Source organism: Lepisosteus platostomus, chromosome 11 (genome assembly GCF_059453375.1).
Source record: "Lepisosteus platostomus isolate fLepPlt1 chromosome 11, fLepPlt1.hap1, whole genome shotgun sequence".
Taxonomy (NCBI): Eukaryota; Metazoa; Chordata; class Actinopteri; order Semionotiformes; family Lepisosteidae; genus Lepisosteus; species Lepisosteus platostomus.
Genome location: NC_142621.1, coordinates 19,141,076 through 19,164,146, shown reverse-complemented (window position 1 = coordinate 19,164,146; position 23,071 = coordinate 19,141,076). Strand labels below are relative to the sequence as shown.

Genomic DNA, 23,071 nt, shown 5'->3' with positions numbered 1-23,071 from the left:
TTTATTACAGTAATGCTTATGCTTTCAAGCTTGTTCATTCAATGAAAGATTTGTTCTTTAAATATTATGAAATAAATTGAACATACTATACTGTACCATCACATTCTTACTTCAATAATGGCAGTATAATTTTCCTACGTATTTTAAATTTTTTGCATTTTGTTTTAACTTCACATTTTGAAATTTATTGGCCAAAAAAATGCTCATAAATGCACATTACAAGTTTAGTCTTGGCTGACAGAGATATAATTTGAGCTGGAAACAATTTAATCACCATTGGCTTTTGAATGGGATTGTGTAGCTTATTCATGTGCAAAATTGTTAGTTTGCCACTAGTCCTTTATTTTCTATACAGCTGACTGCTGAAACTGAGAAACTGTGTAATACAGACTGACCAGATGTTCAGGAGTCAATACAGAGCTCTCCTAAGCAAAAGCACTGTTTAGGAAGCACATCTGCATTGATTCAATTAGAGCTGATTTCTGCTGTTGTGTCCTCACCGAATATCTCTGATTATGCTAAAGGAAAGGACCAGATACAATGTGAACTGCAGTTTTTACAAAGGTCTTAGCCACAGAAACAAAGCTTTGAACAGCTGAACAGCTTTTTACTGGCTGGTGTTAAAAATAAAAAAAAAATAAAAATGAAAGCTTTCTTTATCGTAAGAGCACTGGTGTTTACGTGTAAATTTATAGTTTAGTGTTCAAGATATTTTCTGGTGTGAGTTTAAAGTGATAAATGAATTGGTATTTTTTTCATTTTTCCCTACACTTTTAGTGTACTCACAAATGTACCTCAAAATTGAGCACAGTGCTCAAACGCCACATCAGCTATAAGAAGAGCAGAACAAGAGAACTAAACAAAAAATAAATGCAGTGGCATTTGCGTTTATAATTTATTCCCTGCTGTTATTTTGTGCCCAGATAGGGCATGTGCTTTGGGTAATTCTAATATGCTCATTCATTACTGGACTGGGATGTGACAAACAAACAGGCTGTGAGTGTGAAAGTGGCAGTGTTTCGCAGAAGCCTAGAAGCACAGGGATCATGGGTACAGAGCTGGAAACTGAACACATATAGGAAAGAAATGACGCAGGACAGACATGAGGACATTCCATGTTTTCACTTTTTTCACTTTTTATAGCCATAGCTTATTTATGAAGGAACAAGTAGAGAATCATTTCCCTATGAAACAGAATGAAAGAAAAATATTTTTGCTATTGAACCTTCTTCAAAAAAAGGCTTGACAACAGAAAATATGTGTTTTTTCTTTCTATTTTTTCAGTGTGGGATACATATCTGCTTGTTCCTTTGTAAACAATGCATACTAACACAGCTGCCCACTCAAAACATTTATTTATGACAGATACTCCCAAACATTCTGTCACTTCAGTGACCTGTACAAAAGAACAAAAGTCTCTTCTGGTATCTAGTCTTACTTTTTTGTAGTCAGGCTTAACAGCTTGTACATAGGGATGAGTGCTGAATTCAGAATGCCTTGTGCAAATTCTGTATCAGTCAATCTATGATCAATATGATATGGCAGGAAGGGAATTTGTTTCAAATTTACTTTCTAATCTGTTGTTTGACTTTTATAAATTATGAAAATGTATGCATTTTGTATTTATATGCTGAACCTTGAAGCAAAAAAATTGTTTAATGTTCAATCCTAGATACATGAATTTCTGCACTAATATAGTTTTTACATGAAGTACATACTGCATGTTCATACAGACTTATATTCATACATGGTTATCATCAACAATCTAAATTATCTTTGCTTCAGTTTTCTTCTCTTTCAGGAAGGCATTAGTTGAAAAAACAAACAAAATAATTCAATATTAAACAGATGTGCAAAGAGTTTGTCCTGGAAGAGACAGTAGATGTTTAATTGGATCTGACATAAATTGTGTATGGAGTCTGTGTGTGTTTATGACTGACTGACAGAACTTGGAAGCCTCTCTCTCTAGTCCCTGCAAAATCGAGAATCAAATTCATAAGCCTTGATGTTTCACTGGTGCAAGGTCTGTCAGGCTGTGTGACAGCCCATGTTTGTTGCTTAATCAATTAAACAGTCCTCCCTTTAGCCCCACTGTGGAACTTTTCTGACACGGCAGCATTTTAAAATGAAACTGGAATTTAAAGAACTCCTCACCTGGCACCTTTTTTTAACATATATTTTTTGGGCATTTTCCTTACTTTTTAAAATACAATCCATATTATCAAGTTTAGCAATTCTTTACCGAAAACCATCCCTTATCCCAAGGCTCTGTCTTTGAGTTTCAACATCAAGTCTATCGAGCATCATCTCTGTTCTGAATATCGTTTTGCTTGCTTCGCCATGTCAGATTGGTACAGTATGTTTCAATCCCCTGCTTTGTCTCCTCACCGTCTTCCCAGATCACCCCTTAGCTTTGACCCTGGCTTTGAACTTGGACTGAACCTTGACTTATCTCCCAGACATCCTCTTGTGCTTTGCTACAGTGCCTGTAGGATTATGGGTTACAGCCCATTTCAGATTACAACCCAGTGCTGTGTTTGCCTGCACCAAAATCTGGTTCCCTAGCTAGCCACTGCACCTTCTCTGCCTGCTACTTGGCTACTCAGCTCTGTAGTCTGCAAACACCCTAATCCTCAGTCCCAGAATGCATGTTCCTCACAACCTCCAGTCTCAATAACAGGCAGGTCTCGGCTATTCCTTGTGCACTGCTTGTGGGTTGCCTTTCATTTAGTAGGCGGGTTCTTTATGTTTCTGTGTTGCACTACCAGTCTATCCTCAGCAGAGCAACATTACAGGTTTTAGTGGGAATCTAACAACTCCTTGAAAAGTAAGGTATTTTGGTAAAAAGGACAAATCAATCCTGTGACATTAACAGCTTCCTTACCTAAAATAGATTATTCCATCCATGGTTACTTTGTCTTTAAAATAAAATCTTAAATGGGTTTACAGTACATTAATTGCTAGGAGTCCTTGCTGCCAGTGACAGCTAGTAGTTAATCGAATTTTTTTTGTTTTTCTAATCTGTACTTGATGCTAATATAATTAGCAATTTCATGGTGTTTCAAGAATTTTCAATTAGGAAAAATAAATTTGCAGATTAGGAGTCTAAATAATGTTTATATGAAGGAGGTCACATGAGACCTTGGTATCGTCATTAGCTCTTGAAGTAATATTTCAAGCAGTCTTGCTCAAAGTTACGCTTGCCAGTCTTTTCAATGAACAATATTTACCATTTGCAAACACACCCTAAGACCTCAAATGAAAGAATATATTCAAACTTGATGTAAAGATATTCTGAAAGTTTACTTCTTCTAAGTCAAGCCAAGTGTCTTGCTGGTCTTCACTTTTGTTTCATACTGGGCAGATTGTGTCATTTTTCATTAGAATACTTGGCAAGAAATGATTTCTCCTGAAGGGGATCCTGCTGCTGTTTCACAGACTGCACAAAAAATGAATGCAGAGGGAGACAGCACTGCTATCTTTTACTGAAATAGCAAATAAAGTAAAGAACATGTCTTGAAATATAAACCAAAACTCTTGACCTTTAGTGGAGAAAGTACCTGTACCATGAGTTATACAAGTGTGCAGGTACATGTCTCCCAAACACAGCAGACCTTTGACTGATTTAATGGACCAAGCCTCTAAAGTTAGAACTGACTTGTGTTTCAGTTTCATACAGAGAATCTTTTGCAGTGCTACCTAAGGGTGTACTAAAGTTGAATTTCACTTTTATTCACCTTATGTCCAAGTTTAAACTCTCCTTTGCCTCTTAAAGGTCAAATTCCCTCAAGTGTTTATAAGAACCTTTATACAATTTTTCAGTCAAAAGTACTTTGCCTATAGATCTCTGTGAAACATACAGTATGTTGCAGTAAGTCTGACAGCAAGAGGCATGCTTGAAGTTGTCTGTGCTCAAAAACAACAAACATGCTCACAGATGAGGATATAGGAAGAAACAGAACAGCAGTGTAGAGTACTATTACTATTAATGCGGTGGGACCATTACTTCTGTGAACAAGGTGCTTTTCCAATATTTTGCCAGAAAACCCAACTATATAAACGGGCACCAAAACTTGTATATAGCAAGGGTAATTGCATAAGTCAAAACAGTAATAATAGAAGTAGTTCAAATGGGTAGCTGTGTCAGCACGCATAGGCTGCAAAGGAACAAGTAATAGGTTTATTCATGGTGAAAGTAAAGAAAGGAAACACAATGCTTTGGCTGTGGAGCATTCTTCGAGTGCAAGAATGTAAATCATGGTTTTTTTGTGTTGCTGGAGCCTCTTGCTCAAATCCCAGTGCTGGGATTTCTGTGGAAACAATATTCAGTGAATTCTATTTCTTTACAATCCTCGCATCCAAATGGGAGTAGACCTTTTTTGGTTCATTTCACATTTTGCAGAAGTACAGTACTGCAAAATGTGTTGCAGAAGTACTTTATAAGAAAACATCAGTGAGTCAGAAATGTCCTTGACCTTGAAGATTTTCACCAAACGTACTCTTGTATGTGAAATGAAATTCAAATGTCCCTGTAGGTTAGAATGACCAACACCCTTCCCCCAGTTTTTATTCTGAAGTTCATAAAAAATCTTCTACTCTTAATTCAATTACTGTATTTAAAAAACTGAAATACACTGTGGTTTCAAAAAGTCTCCTACAGACAACTACTGTACAGTACAGTATGTACAATATAAGTTTGCATACATTCTCATCTTAAACAGTATCTGAACTCTTCATCCTTAGGGTTTATCCTACTATAAGTATCTCTTACTCAGAATGATTCATTAGAAAATAAAATGTAAGATAGCAAGCTGGTAATACACTGCAGTGCTTTATGTGGAGAGCTCACATTCTATGAGATGCCTGGGTATGTGGCAGCTGGGTGCCAAGCCAACCAAATGCCAAGCAGACTCTACATTGCACCTGAATTACTGAAAGAAATATGTTGGCTCATTTTTAAATTAGGAACCAACATTTATTAATTAAACATTTAGCAAAAATGGAGCAAAACAAAAAACATAACAATATATCATCACATCCATAACCCATCAAACAGTAGGTCCTTTCATGTTTCCTACCAAAGGACACCTTAAATTAAGTCAGGCAGTTATGAAAGTAGTGCCTTGCATTAAAGATTTTAATGCATCAGCAGCAGTGCTCCAAGTGCTCCACTATCTTCCTGTACCCCTGCACATTAACATTGTTTATCCTTTTTGTATACGGGATCAAGGGACAAGGAAGTACAGTACTACTGTACATATTTGGCTTATTATTTTATCCGTAGTGGCTAACATGTGCACTCATTTAAATAGATGGGTATTGTACTGGAGATGTTCAGATGAAGTATATTGCTCAAAGGTATAGAAGCAGTGTCTCACCTACAACCTTCCAGTTATGAGTACAAAACCATAACCATGACACAACACTTTTGCCTTTTACAAATCTGTGGCCACTGTTTCCAACTACAGTGCCTTGCGAAAGTATTCGGCCCCCTTGAACTTTTCAACCTTTTGCCACATTTCAGGCTTCAAACATAAAGATATAATTTTTTTATTTTATGTGAAGAATCACCAACAAGTGGGACACAATTGTGAAGTGGAACGAAATCTATTGGATTTTTGAAACTTTTTTAACTAATAAAAAAATGAAAAGTGGGGCGTGCAAAATTATTCGGCCCCTTTACTTTCAGTGCAGCAAACTCACTCCAGAAGTTCAGCGAGGATCTCTGAATGATCCAATGTTGTCCTAAATGACTGATGGTGATAAATAGAATCCACCTGTGTGTAATCAAGTCTCTGTATAAATGCACCTGCTCTGTGATAGTCTCAAGGTTCTGTTGAAAGCGCAGAGAGCATCATGAAGACCAAGGAACACACCAGGCAGGTCCGTAATACTGTTGTGGAGAAGTTTAAAGCCGGATTTGGATACAAAAAGATTTCCCAAGCTTCAAACATCCCAAGGAGCACTGTGCAAGCGATCATCTTGAAATGGAAGGAGTATCAGACCACTGCAAATCTACCAAGACCTGGCCGTCCCTCTAAACTTTCAGCTCAGACAAGGAGAAGACTGATCAGAGATGCAGCCAAGAGGCCCATGATCACTCTGGATGCAGAGAACTACAGCTGAGGTGGGAGAGTCTGTCCATAGGACAACAATCAGTCTTACACTGCACAAATCTGGCCTTTATGGAAGAGTGGCAAGAAGAAAGCCATTTCTCAAAGATATCCATAAAAAGTCTCGTCTAAAGTTTGCCACAAGCCACCTGGGAGACACCCCAAACATGTGGAAGAAGGTGCTCTGGTCAGATGAAACCAAAATCGAACTTTTTGGCCACAATGCAAAATGATATGTTTGGCGTAAAAGCAACACAGCTCATCACCCTCAACACACCATCCCCACTGTCAAACATGGTGGTGGCAGCATCATGGTTTGGGCCTGCTTTTCTTCAGCAGGGACAGGGAAGATGGTTAAAATTGAGGGGAAGATGGATGCAGCCAAATACAGGACCATTCTGGATGAAAACCTGTTGGAGTCTGCAAAAGACCTGAAACTGGGACGGAGATTTATCTTCCAACAAGACAATGATCCCAAACATACAGCAAAATCTACAAAGGAATGGTTCACAAATAAACGTATCCAGGTGTTTGAATGGCCAAGTCAAAGTCCAGACCTGAATCCAATCGAGAATCTGTGGAAAGAGCTGAAAACTGCTGTTCACAAACGCTCTCCATCCAACCTCACTGAGCTCGAGCTGTTTTGCAAGGAAGAATGGGCAAGAATTTCAGTCTCTCGATGTGCAAAACTGATAGAGACATACCCCAAGCGACTTGCAGCTGTAATCGCAGCAAAAGGTGGCTCTACAAAGTATTAACGCAAGGGGGCCGAATAATTTTGCACGCCCCACTTTTCATTTTTTTATTAGTTAAAAAAGTTTCAAAAATCCAATAGATTTCGTTCCACTTCACAATTGTGTCCCACTTGTTGGTGATTCTTCACATAAAATAAAACATTTATACCTTTATGTTTGAAGCCTGAAATGTGGCAAAAGGTTGAAAAGTTCAAGGGGGCCGAATACTTTCGCAAGGCACTGTATTACTGTACTTTCCTCTCTTAAGATCTAAAACCCCCAAATTTACAAAATGAGAAGTTTACAACATTAAATATTTTTGATTGTATTCAAAATTCTGTCTAGTGCTGTAATGGATGTACTGTACATAGAGACACAGCTTTTTACAGCAAAATAATTTTACAATCTCACTAAGGTTTACCCTGCTTGAAAATCTAGCTCTAACTCATAAACTAGTCTTACTGGTGACCAGCTGGAGGTATGTTTTGAACAGTTGTTAGCTGGTTGATGCAGGTAGTTGGTTTAACAAACTAAAACCATCTAGAGTTGGTATAATCCCGTCTTTCACCAGCTTTAGCTGATTGCTGCTGGTAGCTTGTTTGACCATCTAAAACCAGCTGGGACTGGTTCCAGCTCTAGTTGGTAATCCTTTGCAGTAGTTTAAGCTGGTTTCTGCTGGTATTCAGGTTGTCTAAAACTAGCTGGAGCTGGTATCACCCATGGCTGCCTTTGTTACATCAGCCAGAGCAATTTGATTTGTTTTGCTGTGATGTTCATGGAATTGTCACTACAACTGATTTAATTGATTATATGTTATTAATGTAAACATGAATAAATTTAAAATGTATTTCTTATCTTTTATTTTCTGCTCAGTAGTAGTCTCAAATAATTGATGTAATTTTGATTAATAATATTAATACCAAACCACGGTGACTACACAACTCATTCATAATATCAGGGGATTGCATCTAATGTATCTAATGAAACACATAACACTTACTCAAACTCAAAGATATCATTCATTTTTACTTGCTATCCATTAAGCATGTGCAGCTACAAATACATTCCAGCTACCAGCTTGCTAAGACAATGACCAAGTTGACCAGCTGACTTACCGGCTATCTGCCAGCTTAGTAAGAAAATAACTAGCTTGACCTTCTGATTTCCAGCCCAGCTACCAGCTTGGTTTGATAGTACCATCTTGCCCAATTGATTTCTAGCCCACTGACCAGCTTGACCAGCTAGCATCCAACTTGGATACCAGCTTGACCATCTCTATAACTAGCTAGACCAGCACCAAACCACCAAAAAGCAGTTTTTTCCCCAGGCTAATGCTTGAATTAACCATTATATTCCCCTCCATCCTGACAGTTTCAGTCTACATGTACCAGTGAGGGAAGGGACAGAAATCTTTTTCCTGGGTCCACCTTGAGGTCTCCACTCACTGGGACTTGCCTAAAAGAGATACAGTTTCCACTGTTAAACCTCCAGATCCAGCGAACTCTCCAACTCTCCAAGCCTTTCCTAAATTGCTGGAAAGAAAGTCCAATGGCCTTCCAAATAAACCTTAATTAGTTGGCCTGTGATCCTGTCCTTTTGGTCATAACCCTGTATTCATGACATTAAAGAGGATGGAGATGTGGGTCAATCTGTAAACCCAGATCTTTGCCCATGAGCTCAGAAATCATTTCAAATCTACTGACTGGAACTGTGCCTGAGCACAGCTGTGAACCACACCAATCCACCCGCTCACCTCAAACTCCTACTGTACTTAACATCTCTCATGAACTACACCCCAAGGCATTTGAATTTTTTTATGAAGAGCATTTTCTCCTCCATCAAATTTAGCAAGGAATTCAGTATTTTCCAGGAGAGAACCTGGATTCAGATTTGGAGGTGATGACTCACATGCAGCAGTTTTTAGTATAAGGAAAAGCGAAAAAACAGGCGCTCTAAACTAAACCACTTTTGAGTATTCAGTACAAAATTAAAACATACTGTAGATCACAAATTGGTTTTAGTGATTAAGGAAATGTGGGCACTTGTTCACATTGGGATTCATTGTTTTCCTTGATGTTATCTAAAACGTCAGTCTAGCAGATGTGATTTAGAGAGCTCTACAAAGCCCCAGTAATCTGTCATGCAGTAAACTATTGTTCCTGGTTAGGCAGACAAACAAAATAACATAGATGGTTTTGCCATATTTAAAGATAAAGTGAGGATTGTCTTCATGGGTCAATAATTCACATGAGAACAGATTGCAATAAATCCTTGATGCTTTTAAAGAGTCACACTGATTCTAGTACTGTATAGTACAGGAGATGCATATAACCCATGTATGACAAAAAAAGGTGCTTTAAATATTTTCTCATGGGACTTGGATGAAAGGGTAATGTAACTGTAATTATTTAGCATAGCATGTTACTCTTTATATTGTATTTTAAGTTCAATCATGCAGTATGAATGGATAAGATCCTCAGCATTTTCTTTTTATTCCTGAATAAACGAAGGTGCTGAAAATGTAGATTGATGTAATATGTAATTACAGTGCCATTCTAACAGGAAAATGTTTTGAAATCTGTCCTTCTGAAAAAGTCAGTAATCAAACTGGATAAAATCAGACTTTTCAAAGAAAGACTGCAGCAAGGTTACCAGTAGTATCTCGATTTACTATTGAACAAACACTGTTTTTGGTTTTCTTAAGAAGGTATGAATATACAGTGGAGCTTGTTTTTAACAACTAGAGCATGTTATTTCTCAGTGGTGGATGAAATGTGCTTGGTTATCCTAACAAAGGCAGTACGGCAAAAAATGAAATCTCTAGCAGTTTTTTGTCTCCTGTCATCCCAGACATGGGGTCAATTTTTAAACTCCATAAAGTCAACAGGTATTATATAACAAATAATTTCTTTTTATTTATATTTTGCGGGAGGAATGCTTGATTTTAGGATTTCCAAAGGGAGAAAAAGCATTCATGTTTCAGGAGTGTGTCCAGTCCATTGTTCATACCTCACTGACATTCCCTTATCTCAGGGCTTTCTTATAAGAATGATCAGAAATACTACTATTCAGTCAACTTACTGTATATTTTGGGACTTAGTGAAGGACAGCTGAAGGGCCACTTTGTGGTTGGGGGGAAAGTTACTTTTAAAACGTAATGCATTAAATCCAATATATTAATCCAAATTACCTGTGTAAGAGATTCGTTTTTTAAATGAATACAGGTTAAGGGTAATTTGGTTTGTGTTATTTTGTGGGGTTAACCTTGAAAACTGCTGGTGGGAAGAATAGGACCACCTGTATGATTGTTTCCAGAGCCTGTTGGTGATGGCTGTATTCTAATGATTTTACTGTGATACATTTAAGATAAACTGTAGCTCTGAAAGCAGATTTAAAATGACAAAAACTCTTCTGATTATTCAGCTTACAAATGTCTTAATAATTGTATTACTTTAGTAAAAGCTAATGTGGACTTTTATTATGAAATTACCTTATCTTTGCAAGGGACTAAGCCTGGTTTCTGCACATTTTTTGTAATGTTGTAATGTGTAACATTGTAATGTTTCTGTAATTTTGGATTATATTGCATGATAACGTACTGTATGATTGAAACAAAAATGCCTTCCATTTTTCTTACAAATTTTCATTTGACCATCTGAATGATTTGAATATCAGTAGGATGCGAATTTGCATATTTTAAATTAAATATGTATTGAATTTCACAATAATTAAAAACAAACATGTCAGTTAATAAAACATAATTATTAATTTATGTCTTTAGACTTCAGACTCCATGTAACATGTTTATTCATTAATTTAAAGGGCATAGAAAGAAGTGTTTAATGTACTGCAACATATTTTAGAAGGGAAAAGGAATAGGCTTAAAAAATGACATTAATTATGTAATGAGAATTCTCTTTTATAATCTTTTTCCATTTAAAACAGCAAAGCCAATATGCTTCATTTCACAATTTTGTATGTTTTTTAAATGTGTTTCATAACTCCAGAAAGAAATTGTCTCTGGTGCAAACACTGTAATGTACAGCACGGTTACCTTTACCCAAACAGACATTACTAGGGTTGTTGCCATGGTAGCAAACATTCGGCCCACTATGGAGCTGCTGAGTGGGCAGAGTGCATGTTCTAACGAACTGTTGAACAGGTTCAATACTGTGATTACCTATACCTGCAATTTGCTGTTTTCTGAGTGTGCTGTGTGGGGCCCAGTTGAATCTAATTAATTAGTCACTGAATGAAGAAGATGAACAAGACAGGCAAAAGAGACACAGCCCTAAATGTGTGTTTTGTCAACACGTTCTGTGGGTTTCACAAATATGCATGAATCACTTATTTCTGAAAATGAATGGAATGGAACTGAACTTGCAATGAATAACAGTGTAGGTATGCCAGTTTAAAGCTATAAGGTGCAAAAAATCAGCCTCTTTTAGTACGTATGTGTACATGTGTTTGTGTCCACAAACAGGGGGGAAGAATTTATGTGAATCAGGAGGGGGTTTTACAAGGACTCACAAAGGCATGCTTTGATAGGAACACATACAATTTATGATTAGATTCACAAAGAATTAATTCTATATGACTTGTAGTTTTGTTTTTTAAATTGCTTCTCTGATGGATGTCAAAAGGAATCATTTGACTCTCACAAGGCCTGAGAGCAAGGCTGAGAAGAATGCTCAATGATGCACTGGTGTGTCAGCTGCCGTAGTGAATAGAAAGAAAAACAAAAATACATGCGAAACGAGGCCGAGAGCAGCAGAACATTTCTGCTCAATGAATATAGCATGCATTTCAGTACTTTTATTTTATTGAGTGCATAGGGGACATTTATTTCAAGAATTTCTTACTGCACTTGCATATACGGTGTAATTCCTTTAATTTTGATAAAAAGCATATTTTGGTTTATTAGTTACTTCTGTCAGAAATTACTCCTTGCCATGTAATGGCATGCTTTGCTTGGAACTTATGTAAGTGCCATTGATTTGTATTGTCCTGGGCATTTGATAGGTTAGCATGCTGTCCTTTGAAGGGGGAGCAAAGTTTTAGAATCCCAGCTGTGTAATTTTGCTCATTGATTTGTGCTCTTCCCCAGGAGAACATTGGAGAGCTACAGTATCAGAAATGGAAGATGGATTAAATGGAAGATGTAATAAGATGCTCATATGGACACAAAAATGTTTTACATACATGAATTTCCCAGCACCACTGTGCAGCCGTGAAGAGAGAGCACAGGTTGTGACTTTAGAATGCCACCAAATATTGAGATGCAAATTAAAGATGTTTTAGGTCTTACTTTGCAAACCCCATTGAATTGATTAAAGTCTGTCTGAGGGCTCTTTTTCATCCATATCTTTGTTTTAAATGCCTTGATTTATATCAAACTGAATACATCTTTGAGTACAGTAAAAATATTTTTTCATTGTTAACTAAATTAACAGTTGGCATTCCAATCGACTTTAAGCAAATAGAAAAAAGAAACAGAACAGAAAAAAGAAAATTGCATGTTTCACATTTACACAATTCACGTTTATGCTATACAATATACACCTGTAAACCACAGGAATAAAAAGCAATAATGTGATATTTTAAGGGAACCTGTAGAGAAACAATGTTTTAGCTCAACTAGTTATGTTTTAATAAAGTTTGTATTATAATGTTTTTACTATTAGAATTACATAACATGCAGTTCTATATAGTTACTTACTATATAAAGTATGTTTTCTGTGTATGTGCATCAAAATTGTATCAGAATTGTGCCATAATTAATGAGACAACGTAAGGTATTATCTGCAGGCAGAACAATAACTTATATAATTAATGCCTACATTATGTTAACATTAGTTTAATACACATTTTCAGAGTAAGCTGGATGTTTCATCATTTTGCAGGTGGCATATAAAAGTACAGCACAGCAAGAAGCTGGTACTGTATTTTGGTACTGGCTGTCTAGAGGACCTAATGTACCCATAATGTTCACTTTCCCCCTTTCAGCATTGTTCTGTGTCTGTCTGGAGAAATTATCTCATAGCAAAGTGATTCTGGGGGCTGCGAGGATTTTTGCATTACCGGTTCCTTGGAAAGACCATTGTTTGAAAACACACAGTCTATCAGGGATTGCATCTACTAGCCAAGACAGCACAAACAGGTATGCTGCCTGTTTAGTCCACCTCTGTCCAAACAATGAAGCTCTTCTATCGCAACATTTGCTTGACGGATAAAAGCGAAACCAGCAGGCAAAGCTGTTTGGTGGCCCACTTTATGAGCCTCCGTTCCCCATCCCCTGCAGTTAAATTATAATAATGAATTGTTCACAGGTGCTTTTAATGAGGTTTAGACAATCTCTGGGAGCGAGGCTTGCTAGAGCAGGCCAAGTGGAATGGAACAGATGCAATCGTGAACCCCTCCATAGCTCCAGCACTAAGCCCAATTTAATGAAGGTCATTACACTTGCCTGGCCTTGATAGCCAGAAGCGCATGGGATTTTAAGAGACAGGATAAAGGAGGGGTGGCTGGGGGTTTTTACATCTAGAATTAATTAAATAGGAGCTATTATAAATAGTACTATTTTATGTACTTTTGATAAAGAGGTAAATATGAACTTGTACTGATAGCTGTCATCTGAAAAATTGGTTATGGATTTAAACATACTGTACAACACTAGCTCAAAGAATATTTGGAAATAATCAGTGGGAGATTTATGGGCAGAGTATTGTAGTGCATCTGGACCCTCTTTAGAAAGAGCTGGAGCATCACTGAGGTGTCATTTCTCCTGTCCCCTCCTCTTTCCAAGCTGCCTAAAGGGGTCAACTGACCCTAAAGTCATTTTCACTAAAGAAAATGGGTGAGCTGTTAGGCTTACCAGTAATTGCGATCTTAAGGAATGTTGTTTGTCTAAAGACAATTGTTTTTCGATCCAGTGAGGCTTGAATTTTTTTTCATACGTATATCTAAAATATTCAGCATTCAAACTGCCTGCTCCTTATGGTCCAGCCACTAATAATTAAAACTTAATTGGGTATTTTTAAACTAATTTTAAAGTACAAGGTAGATAAAAAATCATTTTTAAAAAACTGTATATGCCATGAAAAGAACTCATAAATCCCAGCATTGAGCCCATTTTAAGTATTTTGATTTTGAACAATGTTAATCCTGGATCTTGAAGTCCATAGATCAGCTGTGATTGTTTCCTAGATAAGTGTGGTTTAGTTATTATCCAGTTGTGTAAAATCAGTCCACACTGGTTGGTGGTAAGATTTTTGACAGAGTGTCAAACTCTATTGTTTATATCATCATGAAATAAGATCTGAAAAACTGGACTGGAGAGTTTATTTTCAAATTAATTAATTAACGAATCCTCCTTGAGAATTAGAATATTATTGAGAATGCCGTTGGACTAATGAAACAGTTTATAAATTCTGGCTAGGGTCTGACCCCTTTAAAAGCATATTTGTTTTCCAGTGCTTTAAATGCTGTTCTAATTAAAACAACTTGTTAAATTAATATGAACAAATAAATGTGTATACATAGATCATTTCAGGAATATGGTTTTCAGCAACTGTTGTGCACTGAAGTAAAGAATGGTATTTAATTCAGTTTTGCACCATATTAGAGAAACAGCTGCTATTGTTGCTGTTTTTTTTTTCTTTATGCTCCCAAGGAGTTTTAGTTTTAGTACAGTGATGGGTTTGCAGTTCTGGTGTACTTTTAACATTTTTAGGTAGGAGAAATTATATGTGCATACCCTCTCTTGAATAGGTCTGCCTACTGTATATTAAAAAATGTTTTGGAAGGCTTTGCAGGACTTTGATAGAAGATGATCCAACCTGATCTTTTCTATCATCATAGAACTGACCCAAACACCAAAGCAAAACATTGCAAAACAAAATCAGCATGAGCCATTGTGCACACATAATGAGGCGGGTACAGGTTCAAGGACACATATATATTTTATACTGTATATGTACAGTAGTATATTATTCTATCCATCAATAATCAGAAAGTCACTCCGGGTAAGGGTCATGGCATCCTGGACAGTCTCCTGGAAGCAAAGGATACAAGGCAGGGTTATAGCCTTTTTATAGTTGGTTTTAAAGACTTTCAACAAAAGGCATTTCATCCTTCCTACTGTAGTCACTGCTAAACAAACACTACCCCTGAGGTGGTGGTATATAATTTAACCCAAGTGAGAATGCACATTTTTATACCCATTACTTAAAATCTAATAATTAATAATTGACACCTACTGTAAGTTGAGAATTCTGGGTTCAGGCTTTATTGTGCTGAGTAATGAAGTGAGGGAATCTCCATACTTGGCCAAATTCATTGATGCCTCCCTTGAAGTAAAACAATTGTTTTAAGTACATTTCCTTGAAAACCAGAAACATCCAACAAAAAATAAAATAATTAAATGATTAAGACACCTCAACGAAATGTGATTTGGCAGCTGCAGTACTCCTGCTATCCCATTACAACACCGCCTCCCCTCCCTGTGGTTTAATTGACTTGATCAGTGCAACTTCAGTGAATATGCCCTCCTGACCAGAAACAACTAGGCTCACTAGACTGTGCAACTGCTGCATTAGGCTGCAAGTTAACGGATGAGGCTAAATGGCATAGAGAGAAAACTCTTTATTCTATAAGTTGCATTGTGCCAGTGGTTTTAATTTTTGCATCTGCAGTCATATTCCAATAATATCTTTGAGACAAAGGACTGAGATTTGCTGTCTTCAGGGAGGTCCAGGGAAGGCCAGGTGATGGCACAATAAAGCTCTTAATAAGAGCTTTAGACATCAAGCAAGAATCATTCTATATCCCCTGTGTACCAGCTTTCTGGAAAACAATTAATGGAAAGTCTTATACTGTATCTGCAGAATAACCATCCTTCAGACATTACACTGAAAATTTACCAAAGGTAAAAACCTTATAACTTTTTGCCTTACCAAAAACAACACAAAAGAATCAGAATAAAGACATTTCATACTATAGATTTTATCTAGGGATGTCATGGTGGCTGCCACTGTGGTCACAGAGGTCTGGTATACTGGGTTCAATTATGGACTGAGGGGCTATCTGTGTAAAATTTGCTTTTTCTCCGTGAAGAACTAAGAAAGAAGATGCAATTACCGTACATCCACTTCTAAAGGCCTTCTTATCATTGTAAATATCTACACTACACTACAGTAGTGTTCCTGTGGAGTTTTAGCGACACTCACTTGAAAGATCAATACTATGCAAGCCCACAGATGAAAGATGCATTATTGCAGACTTCCCTCACAGACTCCATGGTACACCTAAACAATCACAATACTTTTCTGAAGTGATTGTTGTATTATACTCTATATACAGAATATATTCTACAGCAGAGGTCCCCAACTCTGGTCACAGTGAGCCTCCGACCATAGATGTATTTGAAACAATTTAATTGTAATCATTTAAGCATGTTATTTGTTAAAGTAAGCAATAAAGTTTATTTGAATCAAAATCTGAAATCCCTTCCGCTCTTGAATACAATAGTTTCCTTAATCAAACTTGCTTAATTGATCTATAACTTTTAAAATTTTCCCTATGTATAGACAGGGGTGTCATAAAAAACTCAGTGTATTGAGAACATAAGACTGGTTACAGGCCATTTAGATCTCACTTATTTGGTAGTTAGTAGCTAGTTGAAACTAGGGTCTCATTCAGCATTTTTTTAAATGAGAATAAAGAGCCCAGTAACAGGAAAAAATGGTTTCTTAAATGCAAAATAAATTACAGGAATTTTGGTCTCCTTGGCAGTAAAACATGTTGAACTGGAAGTCAGTAACAAATTACTCAAGAAATACAGCTATTCATTGTTTGGTATTCAATAATTAATCAAATATCTTGGTTTATGACTCTTACAGGTTATCAACTTTCATCTCATGCCATAAACAATTGTAAAACTATAAATTTAACTGCTGCAATAGTGTTTAGAATGTTTCTGTCTCCTGACAATGTTTTGGACTAAATTAGAATAATTATTTCAATTAGACACCAGAAACAAGGAGACAAATAATCATTACTTTGTGATCACTTTGGTTTTATTACAGTTTGAGACACAGCTTCTTGTGTTAATTCACCATCATTAATGTTTCGGAACTCTTCACTTGCCGTTTGGCAGATATCCAGACTCCTGTTGACAGTCTTACAGAGAGCTTCTCTTTAACTAGTAAAGGGGTATATTCAAAACATGTTTTTTTCCCTAAATTATTGGAGGGGCTGTTGTTGAGCATGGCTTGGGTGTAGATTCCTGTTAGGTGCTTCTATTTTAATTTAATTTTTTTCCTGCAAACGAGGTAATTTATTTTGTTCTATCTGAAATAATCCTGATATATAATGATTTTAGTTTGTTTACATTGTCCAAGATGAAAAACAAGTAGGGACAATCAACAGAATCTACTCATCTGGATTCTGAATCATGCCTGGCTGAAAGTAATATTGCTTCGCGGGAGAGTAATGGTGAACTGACAGCGTTGATGTTGGTGGTGAGCAAGACACGAACGTCTGTTGAGCCCTTCAGATTTTAAAATCACTGCACCATGAAAGAAAGAATCAAACAGGGAGAATAAGATGGTCAAACGGAAAGTGGAGGACCTAGATGGAAGATGTAGGAGAAATAATCTACGCATCATCGGAGTGCCTGAGGGAGCGGAAGGTTTCTCAACCTCTGGTTGATCTAAACCCCCCTCCTGTCCTAGATCGCGCTCACCGCTCTTGTTCTCACCCTAGACTGAAGTTACACTTTCCTTTTATATATTAAAAGTAGGCAAGACTTTAACATATCAAAGGAATATAAGGCAAAAGGGGCAGTGTCAGAAGTCTTTCAAACATAAACCAACAGTACAGGAAGAAGCTATTTGGCATCCTGCAATCTGTTTCATTTCTCTCTGGCTGAATACAAGGGTGTGAAGAATCACAGGCTTTAGTTGCAGAAAGACAGTGGTCTTAGGTGCAAACAGAAAACCTTTCCCGTGCAAAGTCACAGTCTTCACCTTTCCACACTGTAAATAATTATTGTTTATGTAGAATAGTTTGGGTTTACAGTTTATGACTGTTTTCATTTGTCTGCTCCTAAACCATTACATTGTTTCAGATTCTACCTTGGTGATCCCTATATATGGAAGAAAAAGGATATTTAGTTACTACCATCGCTTTAGTTTCTGTTTGCAAACAGACGCTAAGGTATTAGTGAGTCTGTCTACACTTGTTTCCCCACATGACTTCCAAATTTCCTATGTGAGCTTTATAGGGCAGTATGTAGTGTTAGACATATGGATTCTTCAACTGACCTATTCGGGCGGTAAGTAAACTGAAGTGGGTCAAAGGAGTCTTGGATAGAGCAATTTACAATTTAATATACAATATGACAATACTAGGTTTTCCAGGCACTTCATGACCACTGAAGTGAGTGCCACTGGGCGGTAATTGTTCAGATAAGTAACTTTGGTCTTCTTCGGTAGTGGCACAATTGTGGTTTTCTTGAAGCCCTCAAATGACAGGGACAGAGAAAAATTTAAAAAATTCTATACACAGGAGATAGCTGGTCTGCACAGGTTTTAAGGACACGAGGAGAGACACCATCTGGGCCTGGATGTGGGTTTTCACTCTCTTAAAGCCTCTGCACTCCTCATGTTTAGAGAACTGTAACACAAAGTCCCCTGGTTCACTGGGAGCCTTGATAATGGACTTGGTATTCTGAGCCTCAAAACGGGAGTAAAAGGTGTTCAGTTCATCTGGTAGAGATACTTCAGTGTAGAAAATACAGCTGGTGTTGCCTTTATAGTTTGTGATAGCCTCATGCACCTTGAGTCACCCCCAAGCTGTTTTTCTAATTTGTACTTCCTGTTTTGCCAGTTTAATAGCTTTCTCCAGGTCTTCCCCTGATATTTTTATGCAGTTCTCTGTCAACTAATTTGAAGGCAGCAGACCACTCTTTAAATTTGCAGCCAATGTCTTTGTTCACCTCAATATTTCTCCTTACACTGTGGTTGTCCCCTCTTCCCTCTTCTATTTGCTATTGCTATTGAGCCCTTTGCTATATCTTTGCGTAGCTTTCCGCATATACATTTGGTGTTGGGATTGGGATTGGTGAGGGGTGGTCTTGAGCATAAAGCCTCCTTTTATGCAGATGATGTATTACTATATTTAACAGATCCAGCCTCTTCCCTTCCTCTTGTAATCTCTGTCCTTGAACAGTTTAGTAAATGCCCTGGTTATAAACTTAACTTTAATAAGAGTGAGTAGTTTTCCATAAACCCCGCTGCTCAAAATTGCTCTCTTAGTCACTTTCATTTTAGATTTATGAATAATGGGTTTAAACACCAGGGTATAAAGTTAACCCTTTCCTCTTCTGACCTTTTAAAAAATAATTTTCTACCTTTATTAGAACCAAACATTACTTTGCTTATTGGTCTACATTACCTATGACCTTAGTTGGACACATTACAGTACCTCTATCAAGATGAACATCCTACCTAAATTGTTGTCCTTATTTTAGTGTATTCCAATAGCCAGCAGTCATATCACCCTGCAACTCACAACTGGCAACCCACTGAAGCTAAGCAGGTGTGAGCCTGGTCAGTACTTGGATGGGAGACCTCCTGGGAAAAACTAAGGTTGCTGCTGGAAGAGGTGTTAGTGGGGCCAGCGGGGGGCGCTCACCCTGCGGTCCATGTGGGTCCTAATGCCCCAGTATAGTGATGGGGACACTATACTGTAAAACAGGCGCCGTCCTTCGGATGAGACGTAAAACCGAGGTCCTGACTCTCTGTGGTCATTAAAAATCCCAGGGCGCTTCTCGAAAAGAGTAGGGGTGTAACCCCGGTGTCCTGGCCAAATTTCCAATTGGCCCTTACTGATCATGGCCTTCTAATAATCCCCCTCTATGAATTGGCTACATTACTCTGCTCTCCTCCCCACTGATAGCTGATGTGTGGTGAGCGTTCTGGCGCACTATGGCTGCCGTCGCATCATCCAGGTGGATGCTGCACATTGGTGGTGGTGGAGGGGAGTCCCCATTACCTGTAAAGCGCTTTGAGTGGAGTGTCCAGAAAAGCGCTATATAAGTGTAAGCAATTATTATTATTAATTATTATTTCCAAATCCTTCTTTAGATCTCTTGATCAAAATATGTCTTCTTTTATTTAGAATAGTAAGTCCCTGAGAATACTTAAAGGATTTCTTCAAAGATCAAAAAGCACGGGGGCCTCACAAACTCGCTGTTTTATTATTGGGCAGCTAACAATGGGGTGATCTCTTATTGGAAGGTTTCCCATACCCTGTTACACTGCCCATCTTGATTACATATAGAATTGTCCTCCTGTTCTTCCTCTTCACTACCTGCCCTGGGATGCTCCTCCCTCTCTCAATTTCCCAATTAGAAAGTAATCCCTGGTTAGGTCTCTTGAGATTTGGGTTCAGTTCAGAAACACACTTTGGATTTCAGTGCTTCAATGTTTGTGCTCTCCATGTAAACCATTTGTTTCCTCCTTCTGTTATAGACCAGGCATTCCTCCTTTGGAGCAATAGAGGTGTTACATTTGCAGAGACCTGCAGTATTTATTGATGTTTGTTTTGCCTCATTTGAACAGCTATCTGGTACATTTAAGTTATCCAAATCACACTTTCTTCATTACCTTCAGATTTTACACTTTATCTGAAACCAATTGCCAAATTTTCTTGCCCTCCCTCCAGACTCATCTATTGATGTTATGCTTACATTAACCCCAAGTGTTAAAGGTGTAATTTCCTGAATATATTCCACAATACTGTCTCTGGATATCATTGCATTGGCTACTGTGAAATTCCTATGGGAACAGGATTTAGGATTTGAACTTTCAGAAGAATTATGGGAAACTGTTCTGTCTCAAATACATTCCTCATCTATATGTGTTTGGTTTGGTTTAATACAGTTCAAAATAGTTCACTGTCTCCACTTCTCTAAGGTTAAGGTGGTTAAAATGTTCTCAAACACTGATCCTAAGTGTGATAAGTGCAAGCAGCTCCCTGCTGGTCTCTTCCACATGTGCTTGTCTTGTTCAGCACTGGAATCATTTTAGAAGTCTATATTTGAATATCTTTCAAAAACCTTTAATGTGCCCCTCGAACCATCTCCTCTTATAGGTATCTTTGGTGTCCCTCATTATCGCATTGTATCTAATATTCAGTTAGGCACCCTGGCCTTCTCCACTTAACTTGCGAGATGTTTGATTTTTCTCCATCGGAAACAACCAGTTGCACCCACCTTCACTCACTGGGTAAGGGATCTAATGTACTTTCTCCACCTTCAAAAAAATAGGTTTTCCCTCTGTGGCTCAACTGCAAAATTTTATTCTGACTGGCAGCCCTTTTTAAATTTCTTTATGAACTTGCAGTTCGATCCAGGCATATGAAAAACCTAAAAGACCATGGCTTCCTTCTTCTGTCCTTTCATTACCCTTTTTCTTTTTTTTCTCTTTTTTCTCTTTTTCCTTTACTTTTCTCTTCCAAATCTTTGATTTTCTTTTTTAACTCATTTATTCCTGTTTTTATATTACTGTTGGATCTACACAGTTTGTTTAAGTACCAAGTCTTTCATGCCATGATGATTGTTCACATTTGTTCATTATTGTATATGGTACCATCTAATATTCTTTCTTTTCCCTGAAAAACCAATAAACAAATTGAATATAAATTATAAGAAATTAATACAACTTGGCTGTAAAGTATTATATTAGTTGAATCAGAATTCTATTTTAAGAGTCCTTTAGACAGTTTTAAACATTTATTTATGGTTTTGTCAAATCAGACGCAGCCATTCAAAATGCACAGTACCGCACGCAATTACCCACAGTGCACTGCAGTGTACCGCAGTACGTGATTTGGCTGGCCAAAATGACAGACAGGGGCACTCGTGGTGCATTGGTTGTTAGTGAAACGATTTAATCATTTAATCTCTTTACTGTGCATGTTTTAATCAGCTTAGTAATCAATATTTATATGGAATTTTACAAAGGGAAATTTTAGTAGCTTAGCATAAAAAGAAGAGGACCATAACGCATCTGAAGGTCATAAACAATATTAATTTAGGAACATAAACATTATATGTAAACTGTACAGTGGATATAAAAAGTCTACACACCTTTATTGAAGGTTTTTGTCATCTTTTTGATGTAAAGCCAGAAATCAAGATAAATCATGTCAGACATCTTTCCATCTTTAGTGTGACCTTGCAATCAACAAAATTCAAGATAAAAACAAATAGATAATTATTAGGAAAAATAATTGAAATGAAAAAATCTACAACACCCTGGTTGCATACGTGTGTACCTCCCCAGCTAATACTTGGAAGCACCTTTTCCATTTATTACAGCAGTCTTTGTGAATAAGTCTCTATTGTCACGGATGTCAGAAATGACGGAAATGACGAACCGTGGAATGGCAGGAGAGCGTAAAAGACCCAATGCGTAGTGGCGAGACGGGGGTAAGCCCGGGCTCCGCTGTTCAGGAAATGCCGTATAGAAACCTATGCCCTCAGGTAGCGGACGTGGGGCGACCTGGTGCTAGGCGGGTTTCAGGACATCAGAACGTCAATGCTGAGCGAAGGCAAATTAAAGACCCAGAAATATATAACCCCAGAGAGAGAGAAACACTGGAAGGACAGCAAAGCACCGGAAACAAGAGACAGGACAGAGAAGGAGTGCCCTCTGGCTGCAGAGGGCGTGACATCTATCACCTTTGCACACCTGGACTTTGCAATCCCACTCTTCCTTGCAAAAGAGTTCAAGCTCCTTCATATTGCCAGGGGATCTTCTGTGCACACCCCTCTTTAGGTCATTCCACAGGTCTGGGCTCTGACTGGGCCATTCCAAGACTTTGATCTCCCTTTTCTGAAGCCATTTCTTTGTTGACTTGGATGTGTGCTTTGGGTCATTATCATGTTGGAAGGTGAAATTCCTCTTCCACCACCATGCTTCACAGTAGGTATGGTGTTCTTTGGATGATGAGCTATGTTGTCTTTGCACCAAACATATCTTTTAGAATTAAGGCCAAAAAGTTCACCCTTTGTCTCATCAGACCATAAGACCATTTTTCCACATGTTTTATGGTGGTTGAATGTATTTTTTTGAAAAAATCTGACGGGTTTGGAAGTTCTTCTTTGTGAGAAATGTCTTCCGTCTTGCCACCCCTACCCTACTGACGTGTGCAGAA

The 23,071-nt window shown here is 37.7% G+C and overlaps 1 protein-coding gene across 1 annotated transcript in view; it reads left to right on the top strand.

Annotated features, from left to right (window-relative positions):
- LOC148652126 (disabled homolog 1-like) overlaps positions 1-23,071 on the top strand; it is a 360,191-nt gene that overhangs the window by 128,266 nt on the left and 208,854 nt on the right. The window lies entirely within an intron of this gene.